We start from the raw sequence: 13,443 nt of genomic DNA on the forward strand, positions 1-13,443 counted from the left end.
CTGCTGTCACTTTTTATAATTTAATTAGAAAACAAAATATTAACAGGAATACATTTGCAATAAATGTTTGATGCTGGTTCTTTGTATAAAATGTTCGTCATTTCTTGCTGTAGATGGCAGTATCTGATCATTAGGCTAAATATGAGTCTATAGAGCCTAACAACACCAAAATGCTAGGCAGGTCTGTTCTGCAGCATTGTCTATGTCTCAGATCTGCTCAGATTCTAATCAGATGTGCAAATGAAATGAATTGATGCCTTCAAAACAGAGGTAGGCTATAGATATATTGCAAAACACCTCCTAACTAGACAGCAATAAAACTAGCTCTGTCATAGTAGGAGTGTAAGTTAGGCAGAATTGGCTATAAAGAACAGAATTAAGCTCCAATTTATGATTGATTGCTAGAGCCTAGAGGTAGCTTTCCCAAGGCAGTACTGGACTGGGGTAGAATCTACTCCCTGAGGTTTCCAGTTCAGGGAATCTGGACCACTAGCTGCTATTTCATAAAAGTATATATTAAGCCACCAGACATCTCCACAGTGGTGCCAGTGAAATGCTCATCCATGAATATTGCTGCAAATCATTCTACCTCAATAAAAACATTTGTACTGTGTGAGTACTACTTCACATTTGCTAAATGACCATCTGTTTCATGTTAAGGAACCTCTAACGTCCTAAATACCCGATTGTCCATCTTTGAGAGGTGTGGTACCACAACATTACTCCCTTCTTCTACACAACAGAAGCCAACCTGAGAGAGAAGGTTTAATGTTACTGATTCACTGCACCAGCTAAACTATAACCATAGTTCTATACCAAGATAGAGTTACAGCCACAACTATATTAATCACATAGAGCAAGAAATGTGTTTAATTGCAATAGATACACATCCAAGGAAATGATGTGCTTCAGCGATTTCCCCGTCCTAGATGATTTTCCAACTACATGCACAACTCTAAAATCATGGACTATTTTCAAATGTATGACCAGAACTTCAGCCTGATGAGATATATATATATATATATATATATATACAATTTAAGGTATAGTTGTGTTTATTTACAAAAAAAAATTCTGTAGATCTTGTCTGTGTGAAGTTGTCCCACTCCTGCAGAGGGAGGAATAAAACATACGCCATACTGACCAAGAGAACAAAAGTCTAAGCAACAGGAATCTTCAGTCTGGGAAAGGAAATTATTTACTTGTACTTGTTAATATTTTTTCCTGAAAAACGGGATTCTGGCAAACAAGTGAACAGTGCTAAAATTACAAGTAATCCCAATTCTTGCATTTGCACAAATGTTCCATTTGTCATCAACTGAGAGTACGTGTGTTCACTAACGTTTTAATATAAAGTGGTTCGTCCCTGCTTTGTTATTTTTACCTTTTTTTTTTTGGCTACAGCAGCTTTCAGTTTTTAAAAAGATACATAATCACCTTAGTGCTGGCATCAACTGATGCTCGTTCTGGACCTTGGACTTTCTGTGGTGACACCTACAGAGATTTCACTCACTTCAGGTATGTCAGAGTCAGCAGAGGACCAGGAAACCAACATTGTTAAATGTGGCCAGACAGTCACTAAGTACAAATCAGGAGGTGTCATTAACAAACAGGGAACAGGTGGGAGCAGGCCAAGCGTAGGATGCACATCATAGTCTATAGACAAGGGAAGGCCAAGAACCAGGATAGTGAAAGCCATCAGCCAAACTCAAAGTGACTACTGGTGTTTTCAAATTAAACTTTATTGCAACTAAATTGGCAGTTATGAGGAAAGTCTGATGTATATTACATGGAGCGCCGCTCCTGCCAGCAATTTTTATACAATGGAACATTTTGGTTTACTAATGTCTCTTATCCAGCATCAAATGGCAATTACATGATCATAATAATATTCTAGGAAAAGTTCACAATTGTTTAGCTTGTTTATTATATGCTGCTGGAGATGGAATAGCTAGGCCATCAACAAGACAAGAAAGTATCATCCCCTTAGAAAATCAGTTACCATAGATTATCCTGTGTAACCATCTGCTATGATTAACACTATTATGTTTTAGACTAAAGTTTGCAGTATCAAGAAAAGCCTGGATTTCGGCAGTAGCCAATGGATTGTGACTAGAGAAAAGAAGGGAAAGCAAGATACGCGTTTCTTTGATTCCATCCTTATTTGCAGTGGCCATCATACATTTCCTTATTTACCATTGACTTCCTTTCCAGGTAAATGTTCCTAAAATGAATGCATAAATAAAAAAACATACTGTAATGCTTCCCATTGTATTGTTAATAAAGAAGGCATAGTTGTATGATATGTTGAGTTATTTTAAGAGTCTTGGTGATTGGACATTGCTGTGGAACTAAGCAGAGGTAAATGAGTGCAAGAAAGCAGGGGAAAATACAGTTTACTGTGATAGATATATATATATATATATATATAGATATCACACGTGTTTATAATTATGACAAATACCAGCACTTAGCACACTTCCAAACAAATTCCAGGTGTTTCCCAAGATAACACACCAACAGAAGCACTCACAGAAATAGGAAAACGGATTTATTAGTATACATCTTCCCCAACGTGGTTCTGTTCTCCTTGAACCTTCATCAGGATGTGTGTTTATATGTGTCCTGGCAAGAGATAAAGCAACCAGTATTGTGAAACCAAAGTGTAACACAGCAGATCATAGCTGGCTAAACAGTAATGTTACAGGCCATATTCAGTTAAAAGGTTAATGCAGCTGACCTTGTATTACCAAAGAGTTATGCAGCAGGTAATGTCCTGCATCAGGTTATGGGTATATCTTAGTACAGGATATACAACATATCATAATGAGCAAAAGGATAATAAGGTAGAGAAAAAATGTAATATTAGCGGTTAGCCCACTAGACCTTTAATCCACTGGGAAAGCTCAACACAACATTTACATTCTGAATTAAACAATTATTATATATTTTTCCCATTTTGTACCTATGGTATATTTAATGCACAAGATGTATGTGTCCTTAATATGTTGATAATGGGTTGAGGTCAAAGGGAGGACCTTTTGTCTTTGTATGGATTTTGTGGTCACAGCTTCATTGTACCCCAACTAATGGTTTAGAATTTATAGGCGAATAAAACTGTCCACTTTTCCAAAAACCCAACACAGCAGCACCAACAACTAAAAGACAATGGTGCCTTTAATGAGAAGAATCCTCTCTGGGTTTCATATCTCTAGGTGTTTCTAAGCACTAGGCCCAGAGTGTGGATTGTGAACCATGGCTCTAAAAATAGCTACCCACTGGATACTTTAAAGAATTGCCCCTATGTCTACCTGCTCAACAAAGTCCTGCCTTCCAGCGTGAACTATATTGCAGAAAATAAAGTTAACCAGAAATTTAATCATGACAACTTTATGCTTTTACCCAAACACAGGCAAGGCATCAGCACACATTGAAATAAGTGACTTATAAAGCCAAAAGGTTAAAAACCTGGCCTTGATTCCCCTGACTATTGGTAAGACTAGTACTAATTGTTTTCATTGTACAAAGCTTCATCTGCCAAAAACAATATCTAGCTGAGGGTTATCTCTTGAACATAGGGCTGCTAAGATTACCCAAACCTTAAAGGGGAATACCACCTTATAATAAAATGTAGTTTACCATGTTCATTCATTAAACAATCTCAGTGTTTTTTAAAACGTAATTTATTAAATATATTTATTAATAATATGAATAATAATTATTATTAATATATATATATATATATATATATATATATATATATATATATATATATATTATCAGATAGTGCCTGCCAGAGGTGCACGACCAAGTTTGTAGTAATATTAAAAGGAGAGTCAGCACACTCTGTATAATTTCAGGTGAAAACAAGTGTTGGTTTATTCACACATCTCATCCGACGTTTCGGTCCCACATGGGGACCTTTCTCAAGGATACAGTGCAGTAACAAAGATCACAATTAAATACCCACCCCCATCAGTGTATTTTGGGCGCCAAAAATGATGTCACCAGTCCATATAAGGAATGTAAGTCCATCCTTGTATCACTTTGCCTTTTTTCAAATAGCAAGTGCAATATTTCTTTTCACCACCGGGTGTCAGTGTCCAGTCCATTAGTGCATGACAGTGTCCATGTATATTGCAACATTGTGTAGAAAAGTATAAGGAAAAAGGAAAAAACTGTATCTTTTTACATACAGACAATAAAGGATACTGTTTCTACTTACACAGTAGTAAATAAGTTCTTTCTTCACATGGCCGCTAGTATCTAATTCCTTATGGAGCGGAGTACACAGAACCTGTCAATATGACAAAACCAAGTTAGGTCAGGAAACAGTTTAGCTGAAGTTGTCCATTTAACCCTTTGGGGGCAACGCAATCCAGTTCAAAGATCCAAAAGGCTTCTCTTTTCAATAGCAGTTTGTCAATGTCACCACCCCGCGGGGGTTTAGGTACATGATCAATGGGCATGCATTTGAATTGGGCAGGATTATGTTTGGCCTCACGCCAGTGCTTGGCCACGGGTTGCTGGGCAATGTCCTGTTTGTTGGGATCAATACTCCTGGTGGTATCTAATGCTGCCCTGATACTCGCCATATGCATGTTAACCCTTTCCTTCAGCTGCCTCACGGTTTTACCGCAGTAGAGAAGACCACATGGACATTTAATGATATACACAACCATGGTGGTTGTGCACGTCATCCTCTGTCTGATCTTGTAACTTTTGCCAGTCCTGGGATGCCTGAACTCAGTGCCCAAAATCAAGGTATTGCACACCCCAGGGCGTGGTGCTAAGAAGTGTTGTAGTGGGGTTTGTGTGTATTTACCCACTGGGTCAGAGGGGCTCAAATGCTCTTTGAGGTTAGTGTTCCTAGAGTAACTGAACCTCGGCCTGCGTGGGATCCTTTTCCCCATATCTTCATCACTGGCCACTATTTCCCAGTAATTCATCACAGCCCTCTTGGTGTCTCTACTGTGGGGATTGAACTTACTGACATAATACATATCCTTCACATCACCCCCCTCCACCTGACACACCTTTTTCTGTAGCAATTGCTCACGATCCATTAATGCGACAGTGTCCATGGTTTGACTGATCAATGACTGTGGGTTACCCCTCTCTAGGAATTTCAAACCCATTTTCTCAAGATCAATTTCCTTCTGTTTAGGATCACTATCTATGCGAGCCACTCTCATCATCTGAGACTTAGGGAGTGAGTCAAGAAGGTGCCTGGGGTGGTGACTAGTGTAGTGCAACAGCGTATTCTTGTCAGTATCTTTAGTGTAAATGCGTGTCTGTAGAGCCCCATTACACTTATAGATTTGGACATCCAAGAAGCTGATTTGCTGTGAGCTATGACTTGAAGTGAGTTTAACAGGCGTGTCTAACTCATTAAGTGATTGCACAAACAATTCCAACTTTTCAGGAGGCCCTGTCCACAGAAAAAACAGGTCGTCTATGTAGCGCCTGTAAAAACAGCCATGCTTTTTGAATAGATCGTGACAATATATATATTTACTTTCAGATTCATACATGTACGCATTGGCATAGGCTGGCGCTACCCTTGAACCCATAGCGGTACCTGTGTGTTGCAAATAAAAACATTTTTCAAATTTGAAGTAGTTCTTGTGCAGCACAAATTCAAGGAGCTGCAGCATATATTGGACAGGTGGGCCATTATAGTTGGAATTGTCAGTGACTAGCCTCTTTACTGCTTCCATGCCCTTATCGTGTGGGATGCATCTGGGATGAACTGGATTGCGTTGCCCCCAAAGGGTTAAATGGACAACTTCAGCTAAACTGTTTCCTGACCTAACTTGGTTTTGTCATATTGACAGGTTCTGTGTACTCCGCTCCATAAGGAATTAGATACTAGCGGCCATGTGAAGAAAGAACTTATTTACTACTGTGTAAGTAGAAACAGTATCCTTTATTGTCTGTATGTAAAAAGATACAGTTTTTTCCTTTTTCCTTTTCTTTATACTTTTCTACACAATGTTGCAATATACATGGACACTGTCATGCACTAATGGACTGGACACTGACACCCGGTGGTGAAAAGAAATATTGCACTTGCTATTTGAAAAAAGGCAAAGTGATACAAGGATGGACTTACATTCCTTATATGGACTGGTGACATCATTTTTGGCGCCCAAAATACACTGATGGGGGTGGGTATTTAATTGTGATCTTTGTTACTGCACTGTATCCTTGAGAAAGGTCCCCATGTGGGACCGAAACGTTGGATGAGATGTGTGAATAAACCAACACTTGTTTTCACCTGAAATTATACAGAGTGTGCTGACTCTCCTTTCAATATATATATATATATATATATATATATATATATATATATATATATATATATATATATCCAAAAACCAGAGAAGGTCCTTCGCACACCAACGAAATGTGAACCACCAGGTGCTGCTACAATGTCGTATATCTAGAAGTCCATAGGTAGTGAGCAGCGCACACTGGAATTTTTAAAAAAGATTTCAGTTATTATTCAAATTTTAAAAGAGCATATTACAAGTATCGACGTTTCGGTCCGGGTCTTGGACCGTTATCAAGATACAACATGTATTTAAAACCAAAGCTGTATACTCTTATGTTTAGCAGAACCGGAATTGAAGTCACCGACAAATCACTCACAGATGGAAACATAAGACTGTCTAAATGTAAATTAGTGTTCAAATGTAGCTGCTTCACAACAAAGTTACTTAACTATCCACTTTATCAAAGATTGTTGCAAACAATTAAAAGAAAAAACATTATGTATCAGTCTTCATCCTCTAGGGAGCTGTAATGCAAAAACAAACATTATCTCATTAATCCGTCCTTTATCTCTGGTTTAAAAAGCAAGTTAGGGACAATTGTTCATTGAGACCATATGGTGCCAATGTATTAAGTTTTTTAATCCAAAAGCATTCCCTTTGGAGAAGCATTTTCGACCTATCACCCCCTCTCTTCGGGGCCGGTATGTGGTCTGTACCTATATACTTAAACGTGGGTAAATGATGACCCATCTCAAGAAAATGCTTAGCCACTGGTTTCATAGTACAATTGTCCCTAAATGCTGTCTGTACTTATGGCTAGGGATGTAGCGAACCGCCGATAATGTGTTCGCGAACGCCGTTCGCGAACACCGGCAAAAAATGCGAACAGTTCGCGAACAGTTCGCGAACTTCGAACATCCGAAAATCGTTCGATTCGAACGATCGAAGGATTTTAATCGTTCGATCGAACGATTTTCGTTCGAATCGAACGAAAATCGTTCGATTTTAGCGACCGAATGGTCGAATGGTCGAACGATTTTGACGCGAACGCCTATTGGCGAACGTCGCGCGACGTTCGCGAACTTGCGGCGGACGCGAACAGCCGATGTTCGCGCGAACAAGTTCGCCGCAGAACAGTCCGCGACATCCCTACTTATGGCAGACCGATGGCCATCCATCCTGAGCCGCAATGTAAGATCGGTCTTGCCCACATAGGAGAGCCCACATGGGCAGGTGATAAGATAAATGACATGTGTAGTACTACATGTGGTGTGAGACCGAATGGCAAATCGTTTACCCATATGTGGATGTAAAAAGCTCTGACTAGGACACATGTAAGGACATGATGTGCAGGTAGGGCATCTAAAACAACCCATCTTCCTACTGGCAAGCCAACTAGTCTGAACTTTTTGGTAGCACTCTACCGGATCGGTTTTAACCAGAAGTTTCCGCAGACTGGTACCTCACTTATAGGCAATTGTAGGGGTGCTAGGTATTGCTGATTTCAAACCCCTATCTGCCTGTAGTATGTTCCAGTTATTATTCAACACCCTCTTGATTTGTCCTGAAGCACCTCCAAACTGTGTAGCAAAGCAAAAAAAGTCTATTAGGGGGTACATCCTTCTTGTCACCATCAATTACCCTCCTTTTAGCTATATGAAGTGCCCGTTTCAGTAATCTCCTCTTGCTAAAAATCTATCCTCCATCTCCTTAAGCTGTGATACCCTGGTTACATCGGAGAAGTTGTTTTGCAGAACCCTAAAAAATTGGGAGATGGGGAGGGAAGATTTCATAGACTCAGGATGTTGGCTCTTAAATTGTAGCAATGTGTTACGGTCTGTAGCCTTTCTATACAATGAATAATCAAACCTGGTTCCATTACAAGTAATCTCAACATCCAAAAATTGTACACTTGCGGTACTTGTAGATGCAGTAAATTTTATAGGACCATCCAGATTATTTAAATGGGTCACCATTGTCATAAATGACTCTTCGCTGCCCCTCCAAACAATTAATATATCATCTATATAGCGTTTAAAGAATAATAAACTTGTTCCAAACTCTGGCATGATGTTATTGAGTTCGAATTGATGCATAAACAAATTAGCATATGCAGGTGCCATGGCAGCTCCCATCGCCATCTGCAAAGAGATTAGCCAAACAACACAGGCTGGTGTAGCAGGGATCTCCCCTGCACGTTTATTTCGTCAAGTGATGTAACGTTTCGGGGGCGTGCCCCTTCATCAGACATGCAGATTCACTTTTAAACAGTGTTTAAAAACCCTTGGTGATTTACATAATTAACACAATGATTCAAAATATAAGTGAATAAGTTAAGCAAAATGCATTGTGAACAGTACGTACTAAGTGAACATTTTTATCCAAAAGCTATAGAGACATTATAAGCACTTAAAAAAGCTTATTAAGAAGTTTTTTAAAAGACATTAAAACTTTTTTTTGAAAAAATTATTTATGTGAAAAAATAATTAGTCCCAATTTTCGAGTGATAAAAAATCCTCTTCTATACAGGTCGATCCTTGCTGCAAAAATTTAACAATTGTGCAAAAATTGTGCAAAAAAAGCTTTTTTATATTAAATCAATAAATATAAAGAAGAAGGTCCATAAACCTAATGAATAGGGAAAAACACAAATACAAGTGTGTGTGTTGCACGAAAACATTATTACAGTATAAATGAGTCCAATGTATAAGACTATCTTACCCTATCCATAAGCTGTCCCTGGATAGTAGGTTGTTCAATGCAATTATCTATAAAAAATCAGAAGTTAGTGCGTCAAACTGGAAACATTTTATGTAAAAAATACAAAGAAACAATTTCTAAAAGCGTTAAAAATTGGATACATTCCAAAAGCACTTATAAGTTGGATACATTTTAAGCTACAAATAGCAGTTCATATTACACTCCTCATTTAACCCACGTGGATATTTAGTTTGCAGTTGCCAAATCCAAAAGCATTCCTTTTGTAATAATTTTCTTTTTATTTCTCTCTCATTTTTTCCATATATTTTATCCAAAATTTGCCATCTTAACTGGGCTACCCCGTGTCCCCCGAGATCCCCGCTACACCAGCCTGTGTTGTTTGGCTAATCTTCTTTGCAGATATTTCTGGGAGAGGCGCCGACCCCTCCAGCCAGCACCGGGCAACTATTACCAGGAGAGACCTAGGGGAAATTAGGTATTTCGTTTTGCAGCTCCCATCGCCATACCAGACACCTGCATAAAGTAATCGTATTCAAATCTAAAATAATTCATGGTAAGGCACATATGGAGTAATTGCAAAACGAACTCAACACTTTAACCAGAGTAACCCTCAGTCTGCAAAATAGAATGGCGAACTGATTCCACACCTAAATAATGGGGGATACACATATATAAATTAACTACATCCATACTAGAGAGCGTAATAACCTCCTCAGCCTCAACATTAAAATCTTTGATTAGACTAAGTAGATGTGGAGTGTCCCTCAAGTAGCTAGGTGTAGCCTGTACGATTGGTTGTAAAATGGCATCAATAAAAAGACCAATAGGATGAAGCAAGCTATCTCTACTAGACACTATAGGTCGTCCAGGAGGAGCTGTTGAATTCTTATGCAAAGAATATAGGACTGGGCATATGGGGAAATCCATGATCAAAAAGGATTTTAATTCATCATAAATCTATTGGTGAATGATAAATTGATGTATGCATCCACCTGTTTTTTTTTATATATATATACAGTATATAACTCCTGAAGCAATATAGTAGATGCTGGCTGCATAACAGTCTGGAGGAGAACTGACATCTGCTACATTGTTATAAAAGTCAGGACCAGAGAACAGAAAGGGATAGCCAAATACTGCTTGCAATTACATTTACAAATAACTTTAAAACTACTGATATTTTGTAATTACTATTGAAACATTGCTCAGAAAACAACAGCTGAATTAATTCTAATTCTGTTGATTTGGTGTTTTCACTGAAGATTTAACAGCCAACATCCGACACTCAGCATCATCTCAGGGCAGGCGAAAATAAAATGCAACATGAAGAAGTTTAAGGAGAGGTTTGTTGTGTTTGAGGATGAGACAGAGGAGAAGGATATTCACATGGTTATCTTTGCCACTGGATACAGCTTCTCCTTCCCCTTTTATGATGAGTCTGTTCTCGCAGTGACAGAGAACAAAGTCTCTTTGTATAAATATGTTTTCCTCCTCATTTGGAGCAGAATACCCTTGCAGTGAATGTGTTGATCCAGCCCCTTGGAGCTATCATGCTTACCTGAGCTCCAGGCACGCTAAGCTGCGAGAGTCTTCAAAGCTGAGGTTTTCAAAGATCTTTTGCATGTTGCATAAAACCAACTTACATTTTACTTTTAATTCTTAATAGGGATGCACCGAATCCAGGATTCGGTCTTTCTCATCAAGATTCGGATTCAGCCGAATCCTTGTGCCTGGCCGAACCGAATCCGAACCCTAATTTGCATATGTAAATTAGGGTTGGGTAGGGAAATCACGTGACTTTTTGTCACAAAGGAAGATTTCTTCCCACTATTTCCTTTCCTGACTGTAATTTGCATATGCAAATTAGGATTCAGATTCAGTTCGTTATTCGGCCGAATCTTTCACCAAGGATTCAGGGATTTGGCCGAATCCCAAATAGTGGATTCGGTGCATCCCTAATCCTTAAAATGTGGCAGACAACCTTTGCCTTTAGACATAGTTATGCCACTGGCCCTTAGACCCTGCAAAAATGGCAGCTGCATAGTTGTAAGCTCCAGTGTAAAATCAGTTTTGTTGCAGGAATTGGGATTGACCATGAAAAACTTTATAACAGTTGGTGGGCACACTAAGGAGTACTCTGTAAGGGTTACCGGGCAGAAGGGTCCAAATGTGCTAAATATTTATATAACATTTAGCAGTAAAGGAATGGGGAATTGAGGTGCTGACAAACACTGCCAGCACGCGATCCAGTTGGCAGACAACATAAAAACGGTAACATCCCTGAAATCTTTGAGTCTTTTTCTGTCTGACTCCTTGGTTCCAAAGAACTTCCTTAAAACTCTATGACTACTATCAGCCCTCAGGGTAAAATATGTAAGGCAGATAATGATTTGTGGATACATGGTATAAGGCCTTATATACAGGGCCACCAGCAGAATATTTTAAAACAACAATGGTGGCCAGGAGTTCAAGAAAATAAAAAAGGAAACATTGGTGTTCAGTGGAACTTACCTTAGATTCTTCTTCAGCTTCTTCGGTTTCCTTCGGCTCCATTCGTAGTCTTTTTTCGGCTTCAGGACTTCAACTTTGGATATTTTCGTAGCTTCCGGTCTTTTTTGCTACTTCAGGAATTCAACTTCGGGTCTTTTCGTGGCTTCAGGACTTCAACTTTGTGCCTTTGGCATGACTTTGGGTCTTTAAGATTTGGATTATATAAGTCTATATCCTGTCATCTACTGCCAGCTAATCATTTTGATTTTCAGCTGTTTGTTTTTAGGGTTACAAATTCAAGATTCAGGCATATTTTCATTAGAAAACATGTAAGAAAGAAGATGCCAACAGAAATTAACAGCCTTCTTCAGGCCAGCTCTAGCACTGTGATTTTTCTGCAAAACTCTATGTGTGCAATTTTCCTAAATACTGGAACCTAAATCTCTAAGGACAATGGTACACCAGGAGATTAATCACCAGCCTCAAGTGGAAACTTCAAGCGATTTTGGGAGACTGAAGCAACACATGGGTTTTACCACCAGCGATTCACATTATAACCAATGGGAAAGCTTTTACAGGAGATAAGTCACCCGCAGAAGCAGAGATTTATCTGCTTCTTTTTTTTTTTTGTTCAGGTTTTTAGAAGGTGAAATTCTAAATTCTAAGTTTGTTTAATTACACCTGATCAGAGAGTATAGCTATAACTACTGGGCCATTGGAGCCTGCTCCATGTGGACTGATCATGAAATGGTTGATTTATAAGTGGACTTTAAAATAACAGGAGTTTTAGTTTCTTGTACCAAAACCTATGGTGGCTATATACTGGTCTTCATCATGTCTGACAAGTCAAACAAATGGTCAATCAAATTCATATAATTTTACATACATGCCAAAGTGGCTGGGCAGTATGGGCAAAATTGGTCAGACAGACTAATAAATAGGAACAAATATAAAGTGAAAAAGTTTGGGCACGTTCAAGCTGGTTTATGCTATGTATCATAAGTACAAGCACTGTAGCATACTCAGAACGAACACTCAAAAATATGGTAACACCAGTTTGATTTCCAGTTGCACAAGCCCCTTAGATTAATAATTATAGTATTTTGGTCAGGCCTGGATTTCCAATTTGGCTGGTCATAAGCAACAGGGTCCTCGCCCCTGCGCCCCCCGTGAACACATTCATGCCCAGTTCCCACAAGAGCACTGCGGTTTACGCGTACAAGTAAGTTATATAGCTGATGTCCCCAGTGTTTCTTATAAAGTGGCTGGGTGGCATGCCACCTATAAAATATTGTCGCCCTAGGCCCAGGCCTTTGTGGTCTTGCCACAAATCCAGTCCTGATTGTGGTGCCTAATCTTCTAGATGGTGATGTCCCAAATTACTTGTAGTGTGTTCTCTATCTCCTGTGCTACCTGAAAATAGCCAGAGCTCTAAAGACCCATCAGAGTGATATTGACAAAAGCCCAAAAGGCACAGCACAGTGAAAACCACAAAAGCCTAAAAATATAAAAATTGCCCAGTACAATTACAATTTCAAAACCCCAAAAAAGTCTAAGCAAACAAGCAAACTGCAATCTGGCACAAAGCCTCACATACTGTGAACTTTCAAAATATCTCTCTGTCTACCTATTATCTATCTATCTATCTATCTATCTATCTATCTATCTATCTATCATTCTATCTATCTGTCTATTATCTATCTATCTATCTATTGATCTATTATCTATCGATCTATTATCTATCTATCTATCTATCTATCTATCTATCTATTAATATATCTATCTATTGATCTATCTATCTATCTATCTATCTATCGATCTATTATCTATCTATCTATCTATCTATCTATTATCGATCTATCTATCTATCTATCTATCTATCTATCTATCTATCTATCTATCTATCTATCTATCTATCTATCTATCTATCTATCTATTAATCTATCTATGTTCT

The 13,443-nt window shown here is 38.6% G+C and overlaps 1 pseudogene; it reads left to right on the plus strand.

Annotated features, from left to right (window-relative positions):
• Positions 1 to 1,457: 1,457 nt before the first annotated feature.
• Positions 1,458 to 10,631, plus strand: LOC108715015 (annotated as a pseudogene).
• Positions 10,632 to 13,443: the final 2,812 nt, after the last annotated feature.

This window comes from Xenopus laevis, chromosome 4S (assembly GCF_017654675.1).
Source record: "Xenopus laevis strain J_2021 chromosome 4S, Xenopus_laevis_v10.1, whole genome shotgun sequence".
Lineage (NCBI taxonomy): Eukaryota > Metazoa > Chordata > Amphibia > Anura > Pipidae > Xenopus > Xenopus laevis.